This window comes from Pinus tabuliformis, chromosome X (assembly GCF_031772625.1).
Source record: "Pinus tabuliformis cultivar Carrire ecotype Pingquan chromosome X, CPIR1, whole genome shotgun sequence".
In the NCBI taxonomy this organism is placed as follows: domain Eukaryota; kingdom Viridiplantae; phylum Streptophyta; class Pinopsida; order Pinales; family Pinaceae; genus Pinus; species Pinus tabuliformis.
In genome coordinates, this window is record NC_142308.1 from 1,311,599,437 (window position 1) to 1,311,619,173 (window position 19,737).

Genomic DNA, 19,737 nt, shown 5'->3' on the forward strand with positions numbered 1-19,737 from the left:
ATTACATGCCTCGAAATTGGAGCTTCATTAGATGAAGCATCCTCTTATTCATCTTCATCCTTCGGTTGAACCTGCTCGCTTTAAAATGATCAGCCAACCTTGAAGCCATAGTGCTCATAACTTGGTTCCATTCTGGACAAGACTTCTCTGGATGTCGTTCTTCATGGATCGTACTATAGTGGTCCTTCGAAATTTGGTCCTCTTGGAACACAATATTGGAGCTCTACGTAGATTTAGCTGGGTGACTACTGATGCTACCTAATGACACATTCTTCTTGTGCGCAAATCTAGGAGGTCTGCTTCTCACAGCTGTCTCAGTCATCTGTTTCTTGAGTTTGGACACCTCAGTTGTTAAGGACTTGATGAGACGAGTAAGGGTCTCAATTTCACTTGCTTCCTTTTCCTTAACCTTACTGACAACAATATAAAACCTCCTGTCTGTGTCTTTGGATTCCTTAGTTGGTTCATCATCTACAATGACTCCAGTAGCATGCAGGTCTTTCTCCACATCAATTGCCTCTTGGAAATTTTCAAGCAGTGTTGGTTTTGTAACTTGCTTGATGAACTGTGCAATATTGGTCAATAGTGCAGACATGCAGTAGTCAACTGTGATGGAGTCATGAGGTTTAGTGTCTGCTGTGAACTTATTCAAGATACGGTTAAACTTCTGGTTAAAATATTTCACTTTTTCTTTCTGCTCCATCTTGAGACTACCCAACTCTTTCAACAACATGGCGGGGGTTTTGTCCTTAGCAAGCTTCTCAAGGAAAATTCTCTTGAACATACCCAGTTATGAATGGAGTTGATAGGAAGGCTATGGTACCATACAACTACTTTGCCATCCAAGTTACATGGAAACAATCTACATGCAACATCGTCATAACGTACCTCGAGTGTCAACAGATGTAGGTAGAACGTGTATAGATGGTCTTCTGCCTTCACTATTCTGTCAGGGTCATACTTCATTAACAACTTCTCTGTGTGTCTTGGCATCTTTTGCAAGACACCCTGGAGTGCCAATGGGCCCTATGTCATCCATTCCAAATTTTGATCAGCCATATTGTCCTCTTCTTCATCCTCCTCTTCTTTTGATCTGATAGTTCAACCTTTGAATCTATTGGTTCGTCTCCTCCTCCGCCTCCTCCGCAGTCTTCCCCTTCGTTGCCTTTGCCAGAGCCTAAGCCCAAGAGTAAGTTGTTAACTTCTTCTCCTTATTAGAAAGCAGGAGATTCCTCTTTGTTCTCAACAACTTCTTCTAGCTCTTCAAGAGTGGTGAGGATTGCTTCTTCAATGGATGAGACTACCACTCCTGTGGGTGTAGTCTTTTGATTCCTCTGCGAAGAGGGAAGAGTGTGTACTCCTGGAATCAATCCAACAGCCTTAGAAAACTGATAGGTGATGGGATAGACAACATGGATGTGATGATATGAAATTTCCTGTTCGGGTCTGGGAGGCGAGGCATAACCAACTTTAAAGTTTCAAGTGGGAGAGAGGGAGTTCGTGTTACTGCCTTGACCAAATGATAGATAAGTGGGGTTGAGAGGACATTCAGCCATAAACTACTGGCGACCCTCCTTCTAGTGCCATAAATGTTGACAGTGCTGGACCCGCCAACATTTAGGGGATCTCCTCGGTATGAAGTCCCAACTAGACCTCACACCGTTTGGTGTAGGAGTCCCATATAGTACGATGACTCAGTTTCCATTATCTTAGAGATTTTCCTTAGCTCTTATTGTTCAACATGAGAGTGTTATGCTTGTAACTTGAAGAAAGCGTAATGTAATTTTGTGTCCTAGTTCTCTTACTATAGAGGAGAGGGTAAAAGTGAGCCTCTAGATGAGAGGTAGTAGTACCACCTAGGGAGAGACACAAGTGAAAAACAACAAGGGTCTGTCCAGCATCCAGTGGAATAGTCCACAATGGATGCGGAAGTCATTAAAACCAAAGCGTAAGGGAAAACACGTACACTATCCAACGAAGTAGTCCACATGGGGGTGATGGTCGTTATAACCAAGGAAAACAAGAATGGTCTGTCTAATGTTCGACGGATTAGTTCACACGGACGAGACAACAATGATAAACAATACAACACATCTTCAACAATGTAAGTACTAAAATAATTGAATTAGTTCAACTATCTTAGTACAGGTTAAGAAAACATGCATTATGAATGTTTAAAGAATAGTCTTACAAATAGATACAAAACACGCTTGAAACGTGCTAGCCTGAGACAGGCTTTTGAATTAAGAAAAAGTTCCAAGACACATATGTACACCATACATCACTAGCCCCAATAGTGGGACATTGGAGCCACTCGCTCGTCAAAGACTAGACTACCGACTCTCAAGGTTATGTGGGAGAAGCCAAGGGGGTATATATAGCTAAGGGGGATACTTGACCCTTGTGACTCTTCTACTTCCCTCATGACTATTTGACTTCCTATGAATTTTTGACTTACATGAATCTTCAACTTCATATGTGCATCTCTTGGACTTTCAAATTGCATTACATTTGATTACAACAAGTATGGCCCATAGTAGTGATGTGGCTGAGACAACTCATGAAACAACTCGACATGACACTGCTGACATGTACTGGCTGACTATGGTGTCCATGTCGAGCTGCTATGATGTTGAGTGATGGGTGTGCTCTCGGTGCATCATGTCTTCACCTGTGCATGGAAAAGTGTGTGGGGTATTCAATGTTCTTGGTCTTTGCTTGATGGTGCACGTGTATGTTTCCCTTTTGCTTGTTGCTTGATGTGCTTTGTATGTTCATTCAACTGCGAGAAAGTCTTTTAGAATGTGCTCCTTCTTCATCCTGTTCATCGTCGTGCCATGTTTCATCAATGTACTTGTTCCTGCAATCACTCATGACAAGACGACATCAAATCCAAAAATCTCCTAGTCTAGCATGATGCATTGTTTTCTATTTCGGGTGCAGGTGATCAGGAGGGAGGAAAAGGAACTGAAACTGTGTAAAGCACAACTCAGGTTGGTATGAGAGGCTCCGGAGCACTGTCGGGAAGAGCTACATGAAAGTCACTGGGAGGTAGATTTGCGCAATCTAGGACAACAATGACAACTGCAAGGTAGAGCCCAGCTGGGCAGAACTGCACAGTTCCTGGGACAAAGATAAGGCAGGGTGTCGAGAGCACATGCTGGGAAATTCTGTACAGTTTTCAGGATGAGGACTGGGCAAGTCATCCAGGGTCTAGCTAGTAATTTGCACAGTTTCTCCGAGGTAGAGAGAGTGGGTAGCGGGAGGCATTGGCATACATTTCTGTGTAGTTTTCTAGATCAAGGCTGGATCGGGCTGCGGGGAGCTGCTCGTCACAACCACGTAGTTTTGAGGGAAAGTGTTGGACAGGCAGCAGGGGCCTTCCCGACACAACTATGAAGTTTTCGAGATGAGCGTAGAGTGGGGAAGCAGGGAGAGTGCCGATAAAAAATGTGCAATTTTCAGGGACAGAGTAGAGCAAGCCAGTAGGGGGGCCTACTAGTCAGATCTGAGAAATTTCTTGGAACAATGTAGTGCAAGGCATCAGAGGCTTGACTCACATGACTGTGAAGTTTTTTTAGATAGTGCAAGGTGGGAAGTTGTGCATGTTTGCGCAGTTTTAGAGAGCAGTGTGTAGAAAATCCTGTAGATTCACAAGCTCATGCAATGTACTAAAACATAGGACAAGAATATACTTCTACTTCCAACCAACAAAATCCAATAGATCGATGAGAACAATATGAACAAGAGGAAGAAAAATCAATGGCACATAACACAAGATGTATATGGGGAAAGACACTGCTCAAAAGCCCGCTATCTGTATTTCATGTATTAGAAGTATGAGTGAAGATACACAACTTGTTATCACTAGAACAATTCCGCACAAGTATGCTCAACTCTCTCAACTCACAAGCTAGCTCTTGGAAAACACTTAGCCAATTCTACAGCTCTCCAAGCCCCTAATCTATTTGTTTTGGAGAATTTGGTATCTACGGATAAATACTAATTCCCTAGATAAGTAGCCATATGTAGAACAACAGTTTAAAGTTTTTTAGTCTTTTCCTATAAGCAATAGATAAGATGAGAAGATGAGAAGATCTACTTGTAGGTCTGCTTTCCTCTCGTCTCCTTTGTATTGATCTCGTCACTCCTTCCCATACTTAATATTATTGAGAAGCACCTGTAAACACAACAAAAAACAAAGAATAGATCAAAGCAAAATATCTATTGAATATAAGTGAAAGGAATCAGATACAATTCACACATATAAGCATTATAAAACAATACAAACATATGGGAGAAAGGTTCAAACACTTTATTGAATAGAAGAAGGAATTACAACCATTGGTGTCTGATTCAAATCCATTCCTCCAGCTTGGATCCCATCCACATCACATCAAAAGCATGACAAAAATGTAGCATTACAATACTTGCTTCAAAGCCAAATCTCATAGCAACATTATCTCCTTACAATTCAACATAATCCAGCCCTTGATCACTTAGATGAGTGGTCAATTTATAGGAAGATGAAGGAGGTTTTTCCATAAATGATGGCATTGAATGGCTTTCCATACTTAGAATTAGTTCCATGGAGGAAGGGATGAGAGGATAGGATGTACCTTAACTCATTCCTTATCCATTTTTGAGCTCATAGGAGTTGATAAGTGAGGGAATCTTCTATATGACTCCAAAAGATAAGAATATTCCCCAAACCCTATGTGAATTTCGCTCAATCTCGCCCAGCGCAGGTGAAAGGAAGCCTAAGTGCTCTGCAGAGAACCCTGGCATGGACTTAACTACTCTGCACACCCTTACATGGGCCTACCTACGCCGGTCCTTCTAGAGGCTATTTCTAGATGTCTTCAAGTCATGAAACTGTCTGGGAAGGAGGCATTCAAAGGGGTGACTTGTTTAGGGCATGAAGCAATTGAAATTAGGGTTTGATGAGCCCTAAAACACTAATCTAGATGATGGGATTGATGTGCCCAAATGGATATGTAACAACTTCCCCCTAAATCATGAAGTCAGAAAAATGCCAATGTCAAATGAAATGCTTTACGATGTGATGAGGAGGTATCGAAGTGGAAGGTGACCTGCATCAATTACAATACATATATCATGATATTTGATTTTACATGAATCACTGAGGGAAGGCATACCCATGCTTAGCTTATAAACTTTCATTACATGTACATAAATAGTCGTCTACAGATATAGACCCATGATTAGAATGACCATCAATGTAAAGCCATTGTACATATGATTTAGTACTCCTGAAATCGCAGTCCAGATGGATGAAACTAGATCCGGGTCTTCTATATCATTCAATTTTTCACTCAAGTATGAATCTAACCATGTGAATATATGATTTGAAGTCGAACATGGGAAGACACCATCTGATTACCAGTCAATGATGTAAGCTGTTAACAGATGTGAGAGAAATCACTGATAATGATAATGATCCTCAAGGTACTGCAGTACATTCTGCATGGTGTGAATTGATGATTTGATGTCGAATACCATACAAAGTATTTCGGTCAAAGGCCATTGATGTCAACGTATCACCGGAAGTGAGAAACCTACCATTGATGCATGCAAGCCTCAAGGTACTAGAAGGGCGTTTCTAAGTCAACTTCTTGGATAATGTGTTGATGTCAACAAGAAGTGACTCGTCGCAGGAGGGCCTTGATGTATCCCAAATCAACAACACGAAACGAGTGTAGTGATTTTTGAGATGGAATTTGATTGACGACACAAGGTTCGGGAATGACGGTCATGTAAATGAAGGTTTATGGTATCGCAAAGGATGAATTTTGACTGAATGACTTCTCTTGAACATGCTAGCGACGCTTAAAATGAATTGGTAGCATTGACCCAAAACAAAGTGATGGATGGTATGATAGACCAATGGTGTGATAACCATTGAGCTAATAACCAAACCCAGATAGTCACGGTGATGGAGTGCAAGTGTCATGTTCAAGAGCGACCTGCTAGCATCAAGTGGTTTTCCTCATTTTCCCATTTTCCCCAGTCATTGCTGACCAGTAACTCTTTATTTTTATCAAGCTTGAGGAGGATAACATATTCTTGTTGTATAATTCCACCCTTCGGGTGAATCCATCGCTATATGATGTTTTAATGAGTCTAGCGAAGGTGAAACTCAGTTTTATCTAGATGGACAAGTTTGTCGCCATTTGATGTTTTAACGAGTTTAATGACAAAGATAACTCAATCCTTTTCATGTTTAGAGAGTTTGAAAAGGGACAAAAAGAAAACTCCACAAGTTCTTTTTCCTAAATTAATCTCTCAAGCCTGGAAAAGCATAAAATAATACAAGAGAGATATCGTTTCCAATCCGTTAACGAGCTGGAAAGGACAAGCGCTCGACAATCTTTTCATGTTTAGAGAGTCTGAAAAGAGCTTAAAGAGGACTCCAAGGGGGTTCCTTTTTCATTTTTAACAGAGCTTGAAAAAGAGATAAAAGTGTGCTCTGTGGTCAAAGGTACAATTTACAATCGAGCACGTCAAATTCTGTAAGTCAGTTGCAAAACCTGCTCAAAACACCACCAAATGGATTAAAAAATACCTGTTTCATAGGAAAAAATAGGCAAATACTAATGTTTACTTGATTAATGAACATGAAATAAACATAAAACAAGTTTTTACCATGACATTTTTACCATTTGGAACTTACCATTTAGTTTTGTGCTCTGAGCTAGTTTTTACCTTGAACTTCATCAGCTGATTGCGAGAGATTCTGTGGAACATTTCTCAAGCCGTCCAGACCAGGTAGGAACTAAATCTCTCTTCTTTATTTTTTAGGTCATTCTTTTGTCATTTCATGCAAATTTTAGGGTTTTTTGGGCCCCTTGGGGTTTAATTTTTTTGCCCTGGGATCAACGCAGGCCTTCACACCGAAAACTGCACTGAAGAGCACCCAGATAGAAGGTCGCATGCTCTGTAACGCACTGTCTTTGTGCCTGGGCTGCACTGGGCGAGTTTCCCAAGTTTGATTTAGTTGTTTGCTCCAAAATTTGTCCTATTTTTTGCATGGAAAGGATCCTAACTAAGCTTATGATTGTGTTTCAGGATTTCATCGGATCAGAATGTCGATTACATGGTGAGAAAGAGAGCACGAAGAACAAGACATGGTTTCCCTAAACAATTTGGGTATAGTTGAGGCCCTAAAAAACTGTGGGTTACTCAAATACTTCAAGTTGTCCGGAATGAGGCAAAAAATAGAACTACTGTAGTTCCTTGTTCATGCATGGGATCTGACAGATCAGACTTTTCACATTAGGGACAAGATGGTCCCTATTACCATTGATGATATTTACTTTCTTACCGGACTGTCGAGGTGAGGTGCCCCCATCTCACTTTCTAGATTTGCCTGTGGAGGTGAATCAGTGAGAGATTATATTAGATAGTTTTGTCGGCCAGGTACACAGCCTAGCAAGGATGGGAAAATAAACATCAGGGATGTAGGTAATTTTCCTTTGAGAATGATCCTCTTCACAATCGAAAAATTGGTTGGCAGTGTGACACTACATCTGTCGAACATATCTTATATGCAGTATGCACTGGAGTGTCTAGAGCCAAAAGTTTTCAACTGGTGCGAGGTTGTGCTTTCTTCACTGAAAGAACAACTGACCAAGGTAAAAAGTGGTCAGATAAATAATTTCTGCTATGGTTTGATCTTAATTGCTTTTACCTTAGAAAGAATCTCATTGATGCAACCACTTCATGCATCACTGGGTGTAGCTGGTCCTAGAGATCCAAGTATGCAGAGGTGGGTCGAATTGATGGCTCGACATGTGGGTCAGTCAAAAATTATTTTTTCCACTGGATTCTTTAGTTGTCTTGAGCGACAACATATTGTCATCGAGGAGCATCCATACTCAGGGATGGATTTCCGTGGAGATCCAGATTTGATTCTACTAGTTGGAGCACAATGGGGTGCTATGGGTAAATTATTTAACCAAAAGTGTTTTTTGATTTTTCAAGTTTCTACTATTTTTTTTTGTGTTTTTAATGTTTCCAAGACTAAATTAAAATCATTCTTATGCATGCAGATGTGGGTACTGTTTGACCTGTGGGGCACCAACAGGTTGTAGGTGGTCCAGCACAAAGAAACATTGGGAGAGCAATTCTTCAGGACTTAGATTTGGCCGAGACCTTAGCAGAGTTACAGGATCACATAGAGGGATTAACCCTTGGTATTCCGGATGTCTGGATTGAGGAGTTACCTATGAGGCTACAACACCACACTATTGGTGTTCCTAGCCATTGGGCGAGGCTTTTGCACATGATAACACAGGCTGTGACCTGTTACCATGAGCACCACTAGATCTACTTAGGATGTTTTTCATGCATTTTGAGTTTTTTGGGTTAGATGACCGAACGTGTCTTGGACACAAATTTTGTAAAATTTTTTAAAACACCTATCTATTTTACTTTCATAGTTTTCTATGTTTATATGCAATCTGTTGGTCACTTTAATTACTTATTAATTCAAACAACCAAGTGCTACATAAATTGTCAACCCAGGGAAGTCTGTTATTTCAAAGGCAACTACGTACTATATGTACTCAATCTTAAAAGCAATAAAAGTTGTAGTAAAGACTAGTCACACCTTGCTTAACCAAACTAAAGCTCCACTCTGAGTTACAGGAAAAACAATCTATTGCAGACATCTACCAAAGAATGCTTAATTTCATTAAAGGAGTAATCTAAAGAATCAACCTGCAAAGGAAAGCTTTGGCTATGCTGTAACAGAGGACAGGACCCTATTCCCAGAGCGGGAATCTTCAGCACCTGTTTCTGATTATCAAGATGCCAACTCACTCTGTAAACTCAATTGCCAATGCAACACACATGAATTAACTGTGGATAAAATAAACACTGCAGCAATCAATTGGAAAGAAAATAGAGTTTCAACAATAATGCAAAAATGATATTTAGTAAATAATACTGTTAACAAAGCATGAATGAAAGACACACTTAACACACTATAGAAATATAATGGGTGAATCTTGTGATGAAGGTGGGCCTTTTCCTTCTCAAAAGATTCCCCAGGAGACGAGAACTAGAAAGAAATGTTCAGAACGAGATTTTATTCATCCATCAATATATCATGTTACAGAAAAAAAAAGGATTCCAGTTCTGTTCCTTCAACTAAGCCTTTTCCTGTAGTCTGTTCGTCCCCTTCTAATGTAGATGTCTCATATTTTTAAAGAGGAGACATCTATTACAATAGATTACATTGTAACTCCAATTTTAACCCTTTATACAAAAATAGGGAAGTCAGTTTTCCCTTTAAAAAAATGTTGTTACAAAAATACTGTCTTTAGATCATGATCGTTACATCCAGTGTAGCAGCTCCTTCAGTGATCTTCTTTTGTTGCTGTCAAATCTAGATTGCAAATCACAACTGTTCAACCACGAGATTTGCACGTCGTTCCTACTGTTTCAGCAATTGTGGAAGTAATCTTGCAATCTCCAGGCAGTTTCAGTAATGTGGACTACACATTGTTCTTTAACCGTTCAACAATTATCAATTCAATGGTTAACAATGAAGATAGCGTAATTATATGTAAAATGATTAAACGTATAGTGATGAGAAGAAATATTGTGTACCTTTGGGATACTTGGGTTAAAACAATAACAAGGACTTTAAATATAAGTTGAAAAAGGATGACATCATTGGTGGGCTCCAGTATTGTAGCAATAATGCTACAACTCCTGGAGCTTCCTATCTCTAATGTTATCAACCCGGTAGTTCGTACAAACTTGGAAGCGACGGTGCTGTATGCACAAGTACTAGCTCTTGTCGCAACTGTCACTTGGTCAGCTGGCACAAGTCCGCTAGGGCTCAAGCCAACTTCTATATGCTCTCAGAAGAAGCTTGCTAAATGATGGACGAAGGCTATCTTAAAGGAAATTAATCTATTTTGCAAAAATGAACTGCAAGCCAACAAAGCATGAAAACCCTAGTAAACCCTAATTTGATTAGCTAGGCCCTTACAATGCAAAACTGTGAATGAAACTTCTACCAATGATGCCATTACTTGCAGTGAGCTGAAATACATGCATCTAAGCTACTTGCATCTGAAAAGACATGTTTTTGTATTTTTTCATTAAGTGGTTGGATTTATTGTGATGATGCTTTTGATTAGGGTTTGACTGTGCAGGAGCGGTTCGAATGGAAGGAAAGCATGGGCAAGGTCAGGGGGGCTAGGAGAGGCCCTAGAGGATCTCTAGCATCAGTCCACAGAATTCTACCACGTTCGGATGCTCAGCAACCGAGTTTGCAGGCTTCTACAGGAAGTCTGCAGGGGATCCTACAGGAAACTAAGGAATTCTACAGGAAGTCTGTGAAATTCTACAGGATGTTCGACCGTGGGAGTTTTGGGAGATGGTGAAGTGATGGAGTGGTATGGGAGGATAGGTGAGATGGAGATGGAACTGGTGATGGCTCAGGAGCAGAGAAGTCAGATGGAGAAAGAGTGCATGCAGTGGGTTGATGGCTGGAAGGATGGGATCAACGAAAGGTTAGGTAAATGGAGCTACATGAGTAATGGAAGAGCTGGAAGGTAAACGAGCTGAACAGAGGTCGGTTGAGTGGCTTTAGGTGTGGTTGGCAAGAAGAGGAAGGTAATGGAATGGTGTGGAGCAGTGTAGATGAAACAAATTGTCTTTGAAGGTCACCAAAAACGAGAACTCTTTAACCTACGTTAACTATGCTATTTTGAACCAATGAACAACAGTGCAATTTGTGAAAGAAAATCGTGCATGGAAGTGGAATGAAGAAGTAATGATCAAGACCAAAGTGCATGGATGGATCTACGACTAAAGTAACTGTTGCAGCTTGCATGGACGTGAAAAGAACTGCGTTTGGTTTTGGTGGTTGGTTCAGATTACACCCCAATCCCTAACAGAGATGGCAGTGAGGTCCTTTCAACCTTTTTCTGGAGCTCCAATGAATTATAACTATCCTCTTCTAACCTAAGCAACTGGAAGCAAATTCACCATAAACTAATCCTATTCAATCTCATAAAAACTAAATCAGCAGACTGTAAATTCGAATTGCATGTCAAAGTAAAGAAACGAAGTGCTGGAACGAAAGGAAAATAACATTACAACACAGAGGAGGTCTATTGCTCTCAGGTTGGGCCCTAACCTGAGAGCTATAGCTCCCTTAGAAACTCAGAATGAGATCAAAATCTGCCTGCCTTTATTCATAACCAAAAATCTGATGTCATGCCAAAACTGGCTTACAAAAAGAACCAACACCGAGCTGTAGCTCGTACTTCGAAATTACAATAGTAATGCAAAAGTTCAAAAAACTTCTATCAAAGGCTATGGCCTCAGTATTTATGCAAAATGATAATCCAACAGGTTTCCTTGATTTGTGGAGCTCGGCTGTCCAACTGAAGGTTAAACTGCTGATCCTGTAGAACAGTTGTAAGTGCTGTTCCTGTAGAACGGTTGGCTGCCTCTAAGCTCGGTGGGGAGATTGGTTGGAGCTCGGAGCTATGGTGGGAATCACGAGGAAGGTCCCCAAGACTATGGACATCCTCTCCTAAAAACCAGCAGTGCCACCTTACTGTCTCCTTGTCTCCTTTTTCGTGGTCTTTTCTCCCTTTTAATGCCAAAAACCTGAAATCATCATGTATTAGTCACGTAGATAGAATGCCTACCCTTCTTCCTACAAACAACACGAATAAACCAAGAAATGAATGCATAAGCAATAAAAGATGAATGGTTGAACAAGGTAAGTAGGCCAATATGAGCCCAAATTGTACCAAAAATTGGGGCTCATCATCACCCCCCAGCTAAACTATTTGCTCATCCTTGAGCAACTTAGTCCAAATCTTCATCCTTCATTGCTTTCACTGCTTCCCTTACATCCCAAGGCTCTGTGGTAGTGTCCTCTCTGTTGATATGAAACCCTACTTTCCTGTTCACTTCTTCCCATTGTTGACTGTCATCCTCCTCTGTATTTCCTTCAGTCAACCCTAGCAGCAGTGGTGGGCTGAGTTTAAGGCCAATCCAGCTGGCCTGGAGGCTTTGCATGGATTTCTTGTAAAGGTCAACCCTTGCCAAAGCTTCCCTCATCCGAATGGGGGTATGGTACTCTCGGATTTTCAAGCTGTGTGCCAAGGTACTCCATCTGCGTGCACATGCTTGGGCAGCACTTTCTCCTAACAACCTTTCCATGTCTTCAAAGTGAGCTATGGCTTGTGCCTGTTGGTCCATAAATCTCAAGGAAGCTGTGGGATCAGTAGCCAACTGTTGGTGGGCTGAGATGAGTGCCACCGGATCCTCTGGTTCTGATCGAATGAACAGTGGCTCGCTCACTTCTCGGTTCATGACCGATTTTGCTTCAGCTTCTCTTTGATCCTCATGGTTTAACCATGAAGCGAACGCCATCAATTGCATATCACCCAAGGCAATATTGGGATCCCAGGAGACTTCATTAGGCAAAGCCAAATTGTGGAGGTAAAACTCTGCTAATTTGGCTTTGTCTTCTGACGAACTAGTACTGCACAATTCATAAAATTGTTGTGGGTTTTGGATATGTGAAATACCTCATTGTGCCAAGGTGTTTATTTGGAATTGCAACCATTGATCTTTTAAGTACAATCCATAGGATTTTGCAGGTGGTCTGCACTGTATTGCCTCCATGGCCCAACTGGCCATGCAGGCCAATTGTGCTTCCTTTTGTTGCAGCTGTCCTTTTAGAGCTTGCACTTCAATTTTTGTTTGCTGTTCTGCTTCCTGTAGAAGTGTCATTGGCTCTTCAAGACCGGTGGTTAGCTCCTTTTTGCTTTGTTGTTCTTTTGTGATGTCTTTGGAGGATGTTCCTGCCCCTGCCCTTAGTTCCTGTAGCTGCAATCTCAGCTTCTGATTTTCTTCCTGTAGAAGCACACGTTGGCAATTAGCCACATGTTTAGCCATGGTGAATTCACTCCTGACCTCCTTGAGTTGCTCTTGTAAAGGGCCTATGTCCGCCACACCCTTTGATTTGGCGATCTGCATCCATGTGTGGGAACGGACTCTTTCTTCCTCTAGTGCAAAAAATAGAGGCACAGTAAATTTCTGCGGTATGATTTTGCCCGCCTCTAAAAAGGTGTAGTATGAACTCAGATTAGGCGAAGGGCTAGGTTCTGGTATATGTTCTCTTTCTATCTCTTCAGGCGGTTCTACCTCACCCTCCCTTGGTGGTGATGAGGGTCCTTCTCCTTTCCTCTTTTCCGTTTCCTGTAGCCGGGCCAGAGTGTCCTGTAGAACATTTGCAGCTTCCTGTAGCCGAGTTTTTTCAGTCAACAGGTCTAACCTTTCTTGCCACGTATTTTTCTTTGGACTCCCCTTCTCGTAGGTGACTGTGATCCTGGAGGGTGACTTTTCCTTGGGAGAAGCAGGTGTATCTTCGATGACAATCGGGTTGCTGGACTGAGGCTGTGGCTTGCCCGTCTTTATCCTAACACTTCTTCGAGCTTTAAAGTTTTGAGGGGTCTCCCTCTTCCTCTTTTCTTTTGGCTTAGGTGGCGTGCTGAGGCCAGCTAATACAGCTGCTACCTCCCGTGCCAGAATATCCACCTTCTTCTCTTTGGGTTTCACCTTTTCGGGGCTTCCTGTAGAAGCCCCTGTTTTGGTAATTTTCGGGCTTCCTGTAGAAGACCCTTTCTCTGTCTTCGGGCTTCCTGTAGAGGCCTGTTTCTGCTTTCCTGTAGACACAGGTGTCTCCAACTTTGCTTGCTTAGCTGCCTGAGTTTTGCTTTTTGCTTTGGTTGCAGGTGCTGATGAGGTACTTGGGCTGACGTGGACCACCTCAGCTTTGTCCATTCTGCTCTTCAACCTCTTTTCTCTTGCTGACAAGATAGGTGTGTAACCTGTTTCTTTGTCATCCTTTTCCTCATGCTTCTTCTTTTGTTCTTTCTTCTGCACTGTGGTCGGGGTCTTCTGGCCTTTTCCTCTCTTTCCCTCCGCCACTGCTTCTTGTTCCTCACTGCTGGAAGAACCCGTTTCTTCAATCAACATTTTAATGTCTCCATCTCTTGTCAAATTCCGGAAGGATTCCCATGAGAGGGGAACCTTATATGAATGCAGCGCATCCTCCACAAGAAGCTTGATCAACCCATGGTGGGCTATCTGATCTGGTATGCCCTCTTTTAGCTTTGTGGCACACTCCATTAGAGACTGCAACAGGAAATAAGGGATGCTCAGTTTTTGTTCTACAGGAAGATCAATCTGGTGCCTTAATTCAGTGAGCAATCGAAAGTGATATGCATACACGATGCTAAAACGGCCTTCACAAGTTATATATTTCATGATTTGCAAACTGACTTCATTCCATGGTGGCAACAGACTCGTTCTTCGCACCCCATTTTTGTCCTCCGAGAATTCCTCCTCAGGTGGAAAGAATTCCTTCTTGGATTGCTGGCTCAACTTTCTTTCTTCCTTATCCCATGGCAAACCCATCGGAAGTTCAGTGATCCGACTGATATATTGCGGGGTGAGCTTGAGGCTTAGACCTCTGAAGTTCACTGTGGCCAGTGTCTTGGATTTCGGCCTCAGAACCTGCAAGAATTCTTCGGCCACTTCATCATCGTAACCCTGCAGCTTATCACAAAAAGACATCCATTGTGCTCGTGTGAAGAGTTCTACCACCTCCTGGTTTTCCCTTAACTTGGTTGAATCAGTGGGTTCCCGTCTAATAAACCCACCCAGCATGATGAACACGGTTGTTTTAACTAAAGGTGGCAAATGCGAAAGAGATTTGGTCTATTGAGACAGAGCATGCACATAATCCACAAAATTCAACACAGTCTAATTACACTGACATCCTGTAGAACGACAGTATAGGCACAGCAAACAACAATTTCACCGATATCTTTATGACCAGACTGTGGACGATGATCCTGCCACCTTTGAAAACCAATTGCATGAAGAGTTTCAGGGTTACCTTTTTCTGCCACTCTTTTTTTTACATGGGGAACCCGCCTTCCTGTAGAACTGCATCCCTGTAGAGACTGTGTTCCTGTAGAAACTGTGTTCCTGTAGGAGCAGTGCGCAAATTTCGGGGAGGACTGTAGTTGGCCTGCGCTCGAGGTGTGCTTCACCGGTGTTCTGGTAGCCAAAAGCTCGGCGTATCAAAGTGCAGAAGAGATCAGAATAGCCACTCGAGTTTGAAGTGGTGGTTGATAAATGCATGCGCACAATCTAGCCGATTAGATTTTGAATCGGCGCAATCTGTGGCGCGGGGGGTGAGTTGTCCCCGCCGGACCGTTGGGCGACGTCATCCATCATTTGCCTGCGTATTCACTTGCTGCCGCATCCATTCCCACAGATCTGCCGCCACCTCTTTCTGTTAAACTCATTGCTTCCGACGGGAGTGTTCTCACGTGCGTGCTGCTCATTCTCTTTGTCGTGGCCGCCACCCAAACATCCAACTATACCATAACTAGCCGATGTGGCCAGTCGACTGGCCATACGGCCGCTCAACCATTCACTTTTACGCTGTGCAAACAATTCAAAGTAAAATTCATGCGATTTGATGGAAGGAAGGGTCGAGACACTTACCTGCGTGGCTGCACACGATTTTTCCAGTTTTTGGACGATGGTGAGTGGATCTACCTGCTGCATGCGAACTTACACAGACCCGGAGGCTCATGGTTACAGGCTGCCGATGATGGAGTGGATGCTTTGGTTGCATGCGCCCGCGTTTCATTGCAGATGGCGGTGCTGTGAATGGTATCCACTCTAGCAGGTTCAACTGTTACAGGATTCCCGCGGGGTGTCTCGTAACAGTTCTTCCTCCTTGGGTGCATGCTGCACGAAGGAGGATCTGGCCTTTCGATCACGCTCCCGGAGCTTCTGATGCTCGTGGTATGAGATCTCAGCACTTGTTTATCTTTGAAAATGACTTTTCCCGCGAGAACTCATCGATCTGCTTTGCTGGTGCAGGGAACTTGATTGCATGTCGACAAGGATGGTGGAGCAAGGTAACAGTAATGTGCAAGGGTGCCAACAGAGGCTTGCATGCGTCCAAACCGATCCTCAGTTGCTAGATCTCCTTTTAAAATGAATTCTGGGCCGTTCCAAACTTCTACAGGAAGTTTCCTGTAGAACACAGAGCTTCCTGTAGAAAGTTCGGGCTTCCTGTAGAAAGTCTGCACTTTCTTGTAGAAAATCCGCGTCTTCCTGTAGAAAGACTGCATCTTCCTGTAGAAGATTCAAACCATGATAAAATTGCACATACCTTGAAAAAACATGGGTATCCTTGGAGGAGGTGCTGGTGAGGTCCCTTGACAGCATGATAAGGACCCTTGGCTTTGAGTTGAGAGGCTTCCTCTCCTCCATAGAAAATCTGCAACCTGCATGCAATTTTACCATATTTTGCTTATTGTTTTTTCTCTTTTTTTTCTTTTTTTCTCTCTTTTTTTGAAAGATAACAGGGGCGCCTCAAAGAGGTTTTCACCCGTGCCATCTGCCCTGAGCGCCTCAGAGAGGTTTTCACTCAAGGATCTTTTTCAAACCTTTTCCTTTTTTTTTTTTTTGAAAGACAATAGGGGCGCCTCAATGAGGTTTTCACCCCTACCACATGCCTTGGGCGCCTCAGAGAGGTTTTCACCCAAGGATATTTATTATTATTATTATTATTATTACATATATATATATATTTTAAATCCTTCAGGGTATGCCAAAAGCAGAGGCAGAACCCTTCTCTATGACCAATACAGATTTCTCCATAGTTTTGATGAACCCTTGTCTTGAGAGAGGTCTCATGTAGATCTTCAATCGATGCCCATTGACAAGCATGGGAATGGCTTCCTCATCAATGGTTCGAATAAGGACAGATCCATTATCATGGCATTTTTCCACTGCATATGGTCCTAGCCATCTGGTTCTCAGCTTCCCCTTGAAATCTTTGTATCTGGAGTCATACAACAAAGCCCAATCTCCCGGCTGAAATTGCTTGTCATGGAGATGTTGGTCATGCCACACCTTTCTCTCAAGTTGAACCACTTTTGAGTGAAGGAGGGCCTGCATTCGGTGCTCATCCAATCCATTCAGCTGCAATAACCTTTCTTGCTGTGCATGGCTGAGATCTAGGTCTAGCTGAGCTGCCATCCTCAAAGTGTTGTATTCAAACTCAATGGATAGCAAAGCTTTCTTCCCATAGACCAGCTCATAAGGTGTGAAGCCGGTGGTGGTCTTCCAAGTGGTGTTGTAAGCCCATGTGGCTTCAACCAGGCGATCTGCCCAGTCCTTTCTGCTGCTGCTCACCACCTTAGTCAAGATCCCTTCTAATGCTCTATTGGTGACTTCCACCTACCCATTTGCTTGAGGGTGATAGGGGTGGAAGTCCTATGCTTGATCTTGTGATGAGCTAGTAGATCTTCAACCAGGTTGGATGTGAACTGGCTCCCTTGATCGGTGACCAGCTCTCTTGGATAGCCAAACTTATAGAAGATGTTTTCTCTTAGGAACTCGACCACCTCTTCTTCTGTTGCTGCTTTGATTGCTTTAGTCTCTGCCCACTTTGTCAAATAGTCAGTACACACAATGATGTAAGACCTTTGCCTTGAAGAAGGGTTGATTGGGCCCACAAAGTCCATGCCCCACTTCTCAAATGGCTCAAGAGTCACTTGAGGTTGGAGAGGCATCTCATCCCTTTGGGTCGGTTTCCCCATTCTTTGGCATTGGTCACACTGGCTGACATATCTTCTGACATCTTGATGAAGTGTGGGCCAATAGTAGCCTGCCTGCAGGATTTTGAAGGCAGTTCTCTTTGCTGCAAAATGTCCTCCACAAGGCCCATCATGACAAGTGAAGAGGATATCAAAGACTTCCTCCTCCCTTACACAATGCCTTAAGATCTGATCGGGGCCAAGCTTGAACAGATTGCCCCCGATCCAAGTAAATGAGGCACTTTTTCTGATGATTCTGCTCTTCTCTCTGGAAGATAGGTGCGGAGGGAACTGTAATGAAACAAGGTAGTTTGCTATATCAGCAAACCATGGAGAGAGTACTGAAATAGCAAACATATGTTCATCGGGCATCTGGTCATCCACTGTTCCATCCTCATCTGCAGACAAATCCAATCTAGATAAAAAGTCAACAACAACATTTTCTCTACCTGGTTTGTCAACAATGGTCAAATCAAACTGCTGCAATAAAAGTAGCCATCTAATAATACGAGAATTCACATCTGGTTTATTCATTAAATATCGAATTGCAGCATGGTCTGTATGTACAAAGGTCTGGTAACTAGTAATATAATGTCGGAACTTGTTCAGTGCATGGACCACAGCCAAGAATTCTTTCTCGGTTACAGTGTAATTCAGCTCAGCTTTGGACAAGTTTTTGCTAACAAAGTAAATGGCATATGGAAGTTTTTGCTCAACCTATCCTAAAGCTGCACCTATGGCTTTGTTCGAGGCATCAGTGTGGATGTGGAAAGGTAGGGCCCAGTTTGGACCTCTCAGGATTGGGGCTGACACCAACTTGTCCTTCAATTCATTTAAAGCCCTCTGACAATCGTCAGTCCATTTAAACTCCACATCTTTTGCCAACAGGCCAAACAATGGCGAGGCTAGCTTGCTGAAATCTTTAATGAATCTCCGGTAGTATCCTGCTAATCCCAAGAAACTCCGGACATCCCTTACCTTTTGAGGAGGTGGAACCCTCTTGATGAGAGTAATTTTGTTAGGATCCACCTACAACCCTTGGAAAGAAATGGTATGGCCTAGCACGGTCCCTTCAGTCATTAGGAATTCACATTTTTCAGGACTAAGGGACAAGTTCATCTCAATGCATTTGGTTAGGACTTTTCCCAGATTGGACAATGCTTCCTGGAAGTTGGCCCCATAAGGAGTAAAGTCATCCATATAGATTTCCACTGCATCATGGACCAGCTCCGAGAAGATGCTCAAGACAGCTCTCTGGAAGGTAGCAGGAGCATTGCATAGCCCAAAGGGAAGAACTCGGTAGGCAAAGGTACCCCAAGGACAAGTGAAGGTGGTCTTATCTTGGTCTTCCAGGCTGATTTGGATTTGGTTGTACCCGCTAAACCCATCCAGGAAAGAGAAGAACTTCTTTCCTGCCAGTCCATCCAACACTTGATCTATGAAAGGTAGAGGGAAATGGTCCTTCTTGGTAGCTTTGTTCAGTTCTCGGTAGTCCACACAGATTCTCCATTTCCCATTTTTCTTGGGAACCAACACCAGAGGGGGCACCCATTCACTATCTGAGATGGGGTAGATGAATCCTGCATCCAACAGTTTTTGCAATTCTTCCTTGACAATGTCCTTAAGAGCTGGATTCATTCTTCTCTGGGGTTGCCTAACCGGTTTACAATCCTCTTTGATGTATATATGATGGGTACAGACCGAAGGATGGACTCCTTTCATTTCCTTATAGCTCCAAGCAAAAGCATCTAGGTGGTTGGCCAACAGACTACACAGCTCCTTTTCCTGGGAAGGAGATAGGGAGGAGCTGATCTTCAATGCTTTCTCCGGGCCGAACTCCACATTCTTGATTATGGAAGTAATAGGGTTGGTTGTACAAAGATCCACTAAGGTGCTAGCTTGGGCATCCTCCACCAATTTCTCTAAGGGTAGTGCACTGGAAGGTGGATTCTGGATCAAGGTCTCGATCACGTCATCCTCGGTTGGGGGGTCTCTTCTAGTGGTCTCTAAGGTGCACAGAGGTGCTAAGTACACCTCGTCT

At 42.8% G+C, this 19,737-nt stretch overlaps 1 pseudogene; it reads right to left on the reverse strand.

Moving 5' to 3' along the window:
• The window catches only part of LOC149144917 (protein NRT1/ PTR FAMILY 5.10 pseudogene), a 34,938-nt pseudogene that overhangs the window by 8,585 nt on the left and 6,616 nt on the right, over positions 1-19,737 (reverse strand).